Genomic DNA, 12,495 nt, shown 5'->3' with positions numbered 1-12,495 from the left:
AAGGTACCTTCACACTAAAGGCCCCGTCTCACATAGCGAGATCGCTAGCGAGATCGCTGCTGAGTCACAAGTTTTGTGACGCAACAGCGACCTCAGTAGCGATCTCGCTATGTGTGACACGTACCAGCGATCAGGCCCCTGCTGTGAGATCGCTGGTCGTGTCGGAATGGCCTGGACCTTTTTTTGGTCGTTGAGGTCCCGCTGACATCGCTGAATCGGTGTGTGTGACACCGATCCAGCGATGTCTTCACTGGTAACCAGGGTAAACATCGGGTTACCAGCGTAAATGTAAAAAAAAACAAACAGTACATACTCACCATCTGTTGCCCGTCAGGTCCCCTGGCGTCTGCTTCCTGCTCTGACTGAGCCGCCGTAAAGTGAGAGCACAGCAGTGACGTCACCGCTGCGCTCTGCTCTCACTGTACGGCGGCTCAGTCAGAGCAGGAAGCAGACGGCAAGGGACCTGACGGACACCGGAATGTGAGTATGTACTGTTTGTTTTTTTTTACATTTACGCTGGTAACCAGGGTAAACATCGGGTTACTAAGCGCGGCCCTGCGCTTAGTAACCCGATGTTTACCCTGGTTACCCGGGTGCTGCAGGGGGACTTCTGCATCGTTGAAGACAGTTTCAACGATGCCGAAGTCGTTCCCCTGATCGTTGGTCGCTGGAGAGAGCTGTCTGTGTGACAGCTCCCCAGCGACCACACAGCGACCACACAGCGATGCTGCAGCGATCAGCATCGTTGTCTGTATCGCTGCAGCGTCGCTGTGTGAGACGGGGCCTTAAGCGACGCTGCAGCGATACAGACAACGATGCCGATCGCTGCAGCATCGCTGTTTAAGGTACCTTCACACGAAACGACTTTGTAACGATATCGCTAGCGATCCGTGACGTTGCAGCGTCCTGGCTAGCGATATCGTTTAGTTTGACACGCAGCAGCGATCAGGATCCTGCTGTGATGTCGCTGGTCGCTGAATAAAGTCCAGAACTTTATTTGGTCGTCCGATCGCCGTGTATCGTTGTGTTTGAAAGCAAAAGCAACGATACCAGCGATGTTTTACACTGGTAACCAGGGTAAACATCGGGTTACCAAGCGCAGGGCCGCGCTTAGTAACCCGATGTTTACCCTGGTTACCAGCGTAAAAGTAAAAAAAACAAACAGTACATGCTCACCTGCGCGTCCCCCAGCGTCTGCTTCCTGACACTTACTGAGCGCCGGCCGTAAAGTGAAAGTGAAAGCACAGCGGTGACGTCACCGCTCTGCTGTTAGGGCCGGAGCTCAGTCAGTGTCAGGAAGCGGACGTCGGGGGACGCGCAGGTGAGCATGTACTGTTTGTTTTTTTTTACTTTTACGCTGGTAACCAGGGTAAACATCGGGTTACTAAGCGCGGCCCTGCGCTTAGCAACCCGATGTTTACCCTGGTTACCCGGGGACCTCGGCATCGTTGGTCGCTGGAGAGCGGTCTGTGTGACAGCTCCCCAGCGATCAAACAGCGACGCTGCAGCGATCGGCATCGTTGTCGCTATTGCTGCAGCGTCGCTTCGTGTGAAGGTACCTTTAGTCGCTGGAGAGCTGTCACACAGACCGCTCTCCAGCGACCAACGATGCCGAGGTCCCCGGGTAACCAGGGTAAACATCGGGTTGCTAAGCGCAGGGCCGCGCTTAGTAACCCGATGTTTACCCTGGTTACCAGTGTAAAATGTAAAAAAACAAACAGTACATACTCACCTTCACGTCCCCCAGCGTCCGCTTCCCTGCACTGACTGAGTGCCGGCCCTAACAGCAGAGCGGTGACGTCACTGCTGTGCTGTGCTTTCACTTTACGGCCGGCGCTCAGTCAGTGCAGGAAGCGGACGCCGGGGGACGCGAAGGTGAGTATGTAGTGTTTGTTTTTTTTACATTTTACACTGGTAACCAGGGTAAACATCGGGTTACTAAGCGTGGCCCTGCGCTTAGCAACCCGATGTTTACCCTGGTTACAAGTGTAAAACATCGCTGGCATCGTTGCTTTTGGTGTCAAACACGACGATACACGCCGGTCTGACGACCAAATAAAGTTCTGAACTTTCTTCAACGACCAGCGATATCACAGCAGGATCCTGATCGCTGCTGTCTGTCAAACTAAACGATATCGCTAGCCAGGACGCTGCAACGTCACGGATCGCTAGCGATATCGTTTAGTGTGAAGGTACCTTAAGGCTGAGTCACAGATAACGATTTCGGTAACGATATCGTTGCAACGTCACGCTTTTGGTGACGTAGCAACGATCCCGCTAACGATCTCGTTATGTGTGACAGCGACCAACGATCAGGCCCCTGCTGAGAGATCGTTGGACATTGGGGAATGATCAGGACCATTTTTTGGTCGCTGATCACCCGCTGTCACCCGCTGGATCGGCGTGTGTGACACCGATCCAGCGATGTGTTCACTTGTAACCAGGGTAAATATTGGGTTACTAAGCGTAGGGCCACGCTTAGTAACCCGATATTTACCCTGGTTACCATTGTAAAAGTAAAAAAAAAAACAGTACATACTCACATTCTGATGTCTGTCACGTCCCCCGGCGTCCACAGGGTTAAAACTGCTTTCGGCCGGAGCGCTGCTAATGCACGTGCTGCTGCCGAGAGCTTCCCTGCACTGACTGTGTCAGCGCAGGTACTATAAGTCCCATCGGCTATGCCTGCTACAATGACAGTGATTGACACATTAGCCAATGATGGGACAGTAGTAGTCCCATCATCCGGCTAATGTGTGGATTGTAAAAAAAACCCACAAACATACATACATACAACATACTACATACATACATACCACATACATACAACATATCACATACATACAACATACATACAACATACTACATACATACAACATACCACATTCAAACAACATACATACTACATCCAACATACTATATACTACAAACATACTACATGCATACATACTATATACAACATACATACAACATACTACATACATACAACATACATACTAGATACATACTACATACATACAATACATTCATACATTACATACATATAGACATACAGTACATATAACAGAGTACATACTCACCATCACTTGTCACTTTGTTCCTCGAAGCCAGTGTCATCTGTAAAAAAATATTAAAATAACAAACTAACAATATACTCACAGTCCGAAGAAATCCACGAGTGTCCCATGACAATCTCCCGTGGAGAGCAGCAGCATCAGCTGATGCGACCGCTCTCTAGTGGCTCCAGAAATACAATGACGGGAGGAAGGTATCCTTCCGCACTGTATTCCTCCGCTACTGTAAAATATAGTCCCTAGTCTCACTTTTGCCATTGCTGTGTGAGAAAGTTCCCACGCAGCATTTTCCATAAAGTGAGACCAGTGAACTAGAGTAACCTCTCAGTGATACACTGCAGGAGCCATTGTCTCCTGTCAGTGTGTCACTGAAGGCCCTATAGAGCAGTGACATCACCAGATGTCACTGTTCTATGGGGAGATCATCGTGGGACACTCGTTATTAATTGGACTGCGTCGGACAGGGAGTATACGGTTTATTATTTTACGTTTTTTGCAGGCACTGAAGTATGGTAAGTATGGTGAAATTAATAATAATAAAATACTTTTTTCTCGCTGTGTCTTTATTTTGTTTTTAACTCTTTCACTACTCTAGGATTAATAATGGATAGGCGTCTTATTGACGCCTCTCCATTATTAACCCGACTTAATGTCACCTTACAATAGCAAGGTGATGTTAACCCCTTATTACCCCATATCCCACCGCTACTCGGGAGTGGGAAGAGAGAGGCTAAGCATCGGAATTGGCGCATCTTACAGATGCGCCATTTATGGGGCGGCTGCGGGCTGGTATTTGTAGCCGGGGGGGCCAATATCCATGGTCCCTCTCTAGGCTATGAATATCAGCCCGCAGCTGTCTGCATAGCCTTTCTGGCTATAAATTATAGGGGGACCCCAGCATCATTTTTTTTTGGGGGGTCCCCCTATTTTTATAGCCAGTAAAGGCTAAATATACAGCTGCGGGCTGATATTAATAGCCTGGAAAGATCTATGGGTATTAACCCCTTCCCAGGCTACAAACATTGGTCCCCCAGTCGCTGGCTTTCCCTCACTGGCGCCATTTTTTTTTTCATTTTTTTTTAAATTAAACATATTTCTTTCAAGGCCGGGGTCCCACTTGCGAGAAACTCACACGAGTCTCTTGCCTCAATACCCTTCACTACCACCGGCACTCGGGACCGGAGCGTTCAGCTACATAGAAATACATGCAGCTGCACACTCCGGTCCCGAGTGCCGGCGGCAGTGCCGGGTATTGAGGTGCGAGACTCATGCGAGTTTCTTGCAAGTGTGACCCCGGCCTAACGCAGATTTTGTGTGTGTGTGTCTTTATTTAAGGCCGTTATCACACATGCGAGAAACTCGGACGAGTCTCGCATCTTCATACCCGGCACTGTCACCGGCACTCAGGAGTGGAGCATGCGGATGCATAGAAATACATGCAGCAGCACGCTCTGCTCCCGAGTGCCGTCAGCAGTGCCGGGTATTAAGATGCGAGGCTCTTCCGAGTTTCTCGCATGTGTCATCCCGGCCTAACTCTTTATATACCATTTTATTATATTTATTACTAAACATTGGGCTTGGTATTATCTATCTATCTATTATCTATCTATCTATAGATCTATCTATCTATTATCTATCATCTATCTATCTCTGTGTGTAAACATTATTCTTCAATGGATTATGTAAATGAAGAGGTTGGACAAGAAATGACATCACAATTTTTTTTTTGGTATATCTTTATGTAGCTTAGGCTGTGTTTCCATGGTCAGGAAACGCTGTGGGTTTGACGCTGCGTAGAGCAGCAGCATCAAACCCACAGCGTCCAGGTGTTACAGCATAGTGGAGGGGATTTCATGAAATCCCGTCTCCACTATGCCTTAAAGCACGCAGGCGGCAGACCTGCGTAAACGGACATGCAGGGCGTCTTTTCAGCACACAGCATAAGGGTATGTTTCCACGGTCATGATTTGCTCAGGATTTGATGCAGGTAAAATCTGCACCAAATCTGCACCTGAGGACACTGGCAGGTCACCTGTGTTTTTGATGCCCTTTTCATGTGTTTTTTTTATGTGGATTTGTGTGTGTTTTTGTAAGCTAAATAAAGATGCACAAAAAAAAGAATTGTGATATAATTTCTTGTCCAACCTCTTAATTTACATACTCCATTAAAGAATAATGTTTACACACACAGATAGATAGATATGATAGATGGATACAATAGATAGATACGATAGACATCTATCGTATCTATCATATCTATCTATCGATCTATCTATAGTATTTATCTATTATCTATCAATCGATGTATCTATTATCTTCCGATATATCCATCTATGAATATATCTATCGATATATAGATACATCGATAGATAGATAAATAGATAGATACGATAAATAGATAGATACGATAAATGGATCACACATGTGAGAAACTCGGACGAGTCTCGCATCTTAATACCCGACACTGCCGCCGTCACTTGGGACCGGAGGGCCGGAGTGTGCAGCTGCATGTATTTCTATGCAGCTGAATGCTCGGGTCCCGAGTGCCCACAGCAGTATTGACCTCGGCCTTAATTCAATGTTTAATTTTAAAAAAAATGTGAAAAAAAAATGGTGCCATAAAGGGAAAGCCAGCGACTGTGGGAGCGATGTTTGTAGCCTGGGAAGGGATTAATACACATGGAGCTTCCAGGCTATGAATATCAGCCCGCAGCTGTCTGCGTAGTCTTTACTGGCTATAAATATAGGGGACCCCAAAAAAAATGACGTGGGGTCCCCCTATAATTTATAGCTAGAAAGGCTATGCATACAGCTGCGGGCTGATATTCATAGCCTAGAGAGGGACCATGGATATTGGCCCCTCCTGGCTGCAAATACCAGCCCGCAGCCAACCCATAAATGGCGCATCTGTAAGATGCGCCAATTCCGGTGCTTAGCCTCTCTCTTCCCACTCCCGAGTAGCGGTGGGATATGGGGTAATAAGGGGTTAATGTCCCCTTGCTAATGTAAGGTGACATTAAGCTTGATTAATAATGGAGAGATGTCAATAAGACACCTATCCATTATTAATCCAATATTAATAAAGGGTTAAAAAAACACACACACACATTATGAATAAAGTATTTTAATGAAATAAAGACACATGGTGTTGTAATAGTTTGTTAAACGCTCAATCCAATTGAAGACCCTGGTCACCTGAAGCAAAGTTAAAATAAAAAAACAACAATATCCCATACCTCTGTGGCGTTACAGTCAAGTCGCACAATGTAAATCCATCAGAAGGGGTTAAATAATGTTACAAGCAGCTACCCCTGCCTGTAAAAGCTGGGGAATGAAATGAAAGCAGGGGATCATAGCTACCTAGACTTGCGGTGCTGCGCCCCCTGCTGGCATAAACTCATATGAACTCGAGAGTGGGAATTTTTCTGAAAATTTTCTCACGCTCGAGTTCACATGCATTTATGCCAGCAGGGGGCGCAGCATGGCAAGTCTACGATGCTACGTTCCCCTGCTTCCCATTCATTCCCCAGAATTTACAGGCAGGGGCGGCTGCATTAGCAGGCTTCTGCTTGTAAAATTATTTCACCACTTCTGATGGATTTACATCGTGGGACTTGACTGTAACGCCGGAGACGTATGGGATATTGTTTTTTTTATTTCAACTTTGTTTCAGGTGACAAGGGTCTTCAAATGGATTGAGCATTTAATAAACTGTTACAACACCATGTGTCTTTATTTTATAAAAATACTTTTTTTCCTAATGTGTGTGTGTGTGTTTTTAACCCTTTATTAATATTGGATTAATAATGGATAGGTGTCTTATTGATACCTCTCCATTATTAACCAGTCTTAATGTCACCTTACAATAGCAAGGTGACATTAACCCTTTATTACCCCATATGCCACTGCTACAGGGGAGTTGGAAGAGAGAGGCTAAGTGCCAGAATAGGCACATCTTACAGATGTGCCTTTTCTGGGGTGGCTGGGGGCAGATGTTTTTAGCCGGGGGGGGGGGGGCAATTACCATGGTCCCTCTCTAGGCTATTAATATCTGCCCTCAGTCACTGGCTTTACCACTCTGGCGGAGAAAATTGCCAGTTTTTTCCTTGATCCAACCCTTTATTTTAACAGCTAGAGCCCCCAAATTTTGCACACAGACATTTTTAACATTAGCAGTGAGGGATATGTAAAAAAATAAGGGATATGATTTGGTTTACTGTATGTAATCATGTCTCATATCCTGTCGGGTTTGGGAAGGAGATAGCAAAAGCCGGCAAATGAATTACCGGCTTTTCTGCTATCTAGCGCTATATGAAATATAAATACATGTATGATATATATATATATATATATACATATATATATATATATATGTGTGTGTGTCTCAATTACATATATATATATATATATATATATATATATAGACTGTATACACTCACCGGCCACTTTATTAGGTACACCATGCTAGTAACGGGTTGGACCCCCTTTTGCCTTCAGAACTGCCTCAATTCTTCGTGGCATAGATTCAACAAGGTGCTGGAAGCATTCCTCAGAGACTTTGGTCCATATTGACATGATGGCATCACACAGTTGCCGCAGATTTGTCGGCTGCACATCCCAAAGATGCTCCATACAAGGCAGGATGGATCCATGCTTTCATGTTGTTTACGCCAAATTCTGACCCTACCATCCGAATGTCGCAGCAGAAATCGAGACTCATCAGACCAAGCAACGTTTTTCCAATCTTCTACTGTCCAATTTCGATGAGCTTGTACAAATTGTAGCCTCAGTTTCCTGTTCTTAGCTGAAAGGAGTGGTACCCGGTGTGGTCTTCTGCTGCTGTAGCCCATCTGCCTCAAAGTTCGACGCACTGTGCGTTCAGAGATGCTCTTAGGCCTACCTTGGTTGTAACGGGTGGCGATTTGAGTCACTGTTGCCTTTCTATCAGCTCGAACCAGTCTGCCCATTCTCCTCTGACCTCTGGCATCAACAAGGCATTTCCGCCCACAGAACTGCCGCTCACTGGATTTTTTTTCTTTTTCGGACCATTCTCTGTAAACCCTAGAGATGGTTGTGCGTGAAAATCCCAGTAGATCAGCAGTTTCTGAAATACTCAGACCAGCCCTTCTGGCACCAACAACCATGCCACGTTCAAAGGCACTCAAATCACCTTTCTTCCCCATACTGATGCTCGGTTTGAACTGCAGGAGATTGTCTTGACCATGTCTACATGCCTAAATGCACTGAGTTGCCGCCATGTGATTGGCTGATTAGAAATTAAGTGTTAACAAGAAGTTGGACAGGTGTACCTAATAAAGTGGCCAGTGAGTGTATATGTTTTTACAAATATTTGAGACCATGGATCCATTCTATGTCCATTTTGCAAGCCGTCGAGAAAATGTCGCCGTACGGATGCCACACGGATGACACACGGATAATTGTAGGAGAAAAAATCACATCCTCGCATTGAATACGGATCACTGTTCAGGAAATTTTCTGCTTATCTCTGCCATCAAAAACGGACCATATTTTTATGTGTTGTGTGTGACTCCGGCCTAACTCCCAAACTGATTGCATTGTTTACTGACAAGGTATAAAACATTTTGAAAACACACCTAATACATTATTAACGACATTTTACCATGTTTATTTTCACACATGGAAATAAGTGATTTTTCCTTTTCGCTTCAGAACTATACAGAGTTCTGATATTTTATTTCAGATTATGTGCAGAACTTGAACTTGTTTCATTTGACTACTTGTGGTTCAAGGTAAGCTGATTCTGTGAATAATTAATGTCTTACTGGATGTAGTTGACAACATTCTGGCCATGAAGTACCGTATTTTCTGGTGTATAAGACGACCCCCAACTTTTCCATATAAAATATGGAATTTGGGATATGCCCGCTGTATAAGACGGGGGTCATCTTATACGCCCAGTCATCTTATACAGCGTGTGGTTCCCAGGGTCTGGAGGAGAGGAGACTCTCCTTCAGGCCCTGGGATCCATATTCATGTTAAAAATAAAGAATAAAAATAAAAAATATGTATATACTCACCCCTCCGAGAAGCCTGGCTCTCACCGGTGTAAGCGTCTGCCTCCGTTCCTAAGAACTGCAGAGCATGAAGGACCCTCGATGACGTCACGGTCAGGTGACTGGCCTGTGATTGGTCCGTGACCGCTCATGTGACCAGTCACCTGACCGTGACGTCATCGAAGGTCCTTCACGCTCTGCAATTCTTAGGAACGGAGGCAGACGCTTGCAGCAGTGACAGCCAGGCTTCTCGGAAGGGTGAGTATATCCATATTTTTTATTTTTATTCTTTATTTTTAACATGAATATGGATCCCAGGGCCTGAAGGAGAGTCTCCTCTCCTTCAGACCCTGGGAACATCCAGGATCGCTCCCTGCACATGCCGTACCTGGCGTATAAGACGACTCCCGACTTTTGGGACAATTTTTAGGGGTTAAAAAGTCGTCTTATACGCCGGAAAATACGGTACATTTTGATGATAGTCCTAGCAAGTTACTGGTGAAACTCTTCCAAGTTTCCGTTAACATACAAAAATAAGCGATTTACGTGAATAACTTCTGAACTACACATAGAGTTGATAATTTTTTTGGGCACATATTAGTCAGGACATTGAGCTGGTCATTTTGAGTACTAGTGGTCCAGGGTACCTCTTTTCAAATTAAACTTATGTACGATTGACTACGTTTGATTATGCGCGACATAAGCGATTTACGTGAATAACTTCTGAACTACACATAGAGTTGATAATTTCTTTGGTAAATATTATTCAGGACATTGATATGTTCATTTTGAGTAGTAGTGGTCCAGGGTGCCTGTTTTCAAATTGAACTTACGTACGATTGAGAACCTTTGATTATGCGCGACATAAGCGATTTACTTGAATAACTTCAGAACTACACATAGAGTTGATAATTTTTTTGACAAATATTATTCAGGACATTGATCTGGTCATTTTGAGAACTAGTGGTCAAGGGTACCTCTTTTCAAATTGAAGTTTTGTGCGATTGAGTACGTTTGATTATACACGACAAAAATAACCGATTTACGTGAATAACCCAGGACCACAAGTAGTCAAAGAACAAAATTTTACCAAAACAATATCCACTCTATGTATAATTCATCATACATGAAAATCTAATAGCTAATACACCATGCATGAAAATCGAATAGCTAACTACGGTAATATCTAATAGCTAACTGCAGACTAACTTGAGTCCGGTGGGTTACTACTGATACATTGGCTCCTTTCTTCTAGAGTCAGGAGGACTGTGGTGGATCTGTCGGCAGTGACATTTATGGCTAAGTCCAGATTACCTCTCCTGTGCTCTCTATGAATATCTCCTCTAGGATATTCTGTGTATTTGTCCCACAGAGCCCGGGGATTGGAAGGTGCACAGGTTGTAGTTATTATAGGGAGCAGGTTAGAAGATGAGGTGGAAAGCGAGTGAGGGACGCCTCCTGCAATGTCATGTCCCAGTGTGGACCATCCTCCATCAGACCACGCTTTTGGCATGGCCTCCCTGTAAGTGTTTGTTGGTTCAGTTGTATGTACAAAAGACGCTCGCTTTCCCCCTTGGCATACAGATCTACTATACATTTATGAGAAAGTTGCCTCCATTGTTGTCTGATCATTATTTGGTAGGCGTAGAAGTCCATAGCTGATATTGTTTTATTGGTTGGTTTATTGGTCGGCCTAGCAGTGTTGGGATCAGTCTGTTAGATTATAGTTCGCATCTCGGCTTCAGGAAAGTGGCCGCCGCGATCTCCATCTGCGCACGTGCGGCATCCCGCGGCCATTTTCCTGAAGCCCTGGGAAGCAGAGCATTCCATCTGCGCACGCGCCACCTCAGGAAGATGGCCACGACCAAAGCCGGTGAATAGCGCAGATCGTGCTCTTTGTCTGCTGCTCTGCTGCTGCGCAGTGCATTCGGCAGTTGCGCATGCGCGAACCACGACGCCAATGCCTGGAAGAAAAGCAAGAGGTGGGGGAGAAACAGCGATTTCACCACGCCCATTTGACCAGACCTGCGAGATAGTAAAGTCACCGTTTTCGGCTGTCAAAGGTAGTTTGGCAGCAAAGGTGGGGAATCAAGGGGATAATAAAGGCACTATTGTACAGCACAGCTCAGGCCCTATTGAACACTATTTTTACCTCATATTGAAAAAACGGGGTGACAGGTTCCCTTTAAGCGACCACCATAACACGGTAGACTCTTTTGGCAGGGCCCTACTCTACTGTAACCTAGTAAATATTTAAAATATGCAATACAATTTAGGTATATTTTTATTTTTTAATTTTTAAAATGACCAATAATATCACATACAATGAACAAATACCACCGCACCATGACCAGACCACATATTACCACCAGTGACCGAATAATACCACATACAAAGAACAAATACCACCTCACCATGACCAGACCACATATTACAACCACAGAGATCGAATAATATCACATACAAAGAACAAATACAGCTACACTATGATCAGACACCATATTACCATCACAGTGATCAAATAATTTCAAATACAGGGAACAAATTGTCATGAATCCCAATGGCTAGGGATAGCACAGGACAAGCAAAGTACAAATATATTACGGACGAGCTCTAGGGTGATGGAACCTGGGCTGACCGCTGCCCTACGCCTGACAAACGCAACTAGAGATAGCCAGGGAGCGTGCCTACGTTGGTTCTAGACGCCACGCACCAGCCTAAGAGCTAACTAGCACTGCAGAGAAAATAAAGACCTCACTTGCCTCCAGCGGAATGAACCCCAAAAGATATAGTTGCCCCCCACATGTATTGACGGTGAAATGAGAGGAAGGCACACACATAGAGATGATATATATAGTTTTAGCAAATTGAGGCCCGCTGTAAACTAGAAAGCAGAACGATACAAAAGGGGACTGAGCGGTCAGCAAAAAACCCTAATCAAAAAAACCATCCTGAGATTACAAGAACCCATGTGCCAACTCATGGCACATGGGGAGAACCTCAGTCCACTAGAGCTACCAGCTAGCATAGAGACATAATAAGCAAGCTGGACAAAAAAACAAACAACTGAAAATCAGCACTTAGCTTATCCTGAAAGATCTGGGAGCAGGTAGGCAGGAACCAAACAGAGCACATCTGAATACATTGATAGCCGGCAAGGGAAATGACAGAAAGGCCAGGTAAAATAGGAAACACCCAGCCACTGATGGACAGGTGGAAACCAAAGGCCGCAACCCACCAAAGTCACCCAGTACCAGCAGTAACCACCAGAGGGAGCCCACAAACAGAATCCACAACAGTACCCCCCCCTTGAGGAGGGGTCACCGAACCCTCACGAGAACCCCCAGGGCGATCAGGGTGAGCTCTATGGAAGGCGCGGACCAAAT

At 45.1% G+C, this 12,495-nt stretch overlaps 2 protein-coding genes across 2 annotated transcripts in view; one reads left to right on the top strand and one right to left on the bottom strand.

Annotated features, from left to right (window-relative positions):
• LOC143766673 (uncharacterized) overlaps positions 1 to 9,149 on the bottom strand; it is a 33,210-nt gene extending 24,061 nt beyond the window's left edge. Inside the window, exon 1 of the mRNA XM_077254525.1 lies at positions 9,134 to 9,149. The gene's annotated coding sequence lies outside the window, so the exon portion shown is untranslated. The remainder of the gene's footprint in view (positions 1 to 9,133) is intronic.
• The window catches only part of LOC143766662 (uncharacterized), a 73,334-nt gene that overhangs the window by 2,412 nt on the left and 58,427 nt on the right, over positions 1 to 12,495 (top strand). The gene's annotated exons all lie outside the window — the stretch shown is intronic.

This window comes from Ranitomeya variabilis, chromosome 4, assembly GCF_051348905.1.
Source record: "Ranitomeya variabilis isolate aRanVar5 chromosome 4, aRanVar5.hap1, whole genome shotgun sequence".
NCBI classification, from domain to species: domain Eukaryota; kingdom Metazoa; phylum Chordata; class Amphibia; order Anura; family Dendrobatidae; genus Ranitomeya; species Ranitomeya variabilis.
This window is presented reverse-complemented; position numbering and strand designations above follow the sequence as displayed.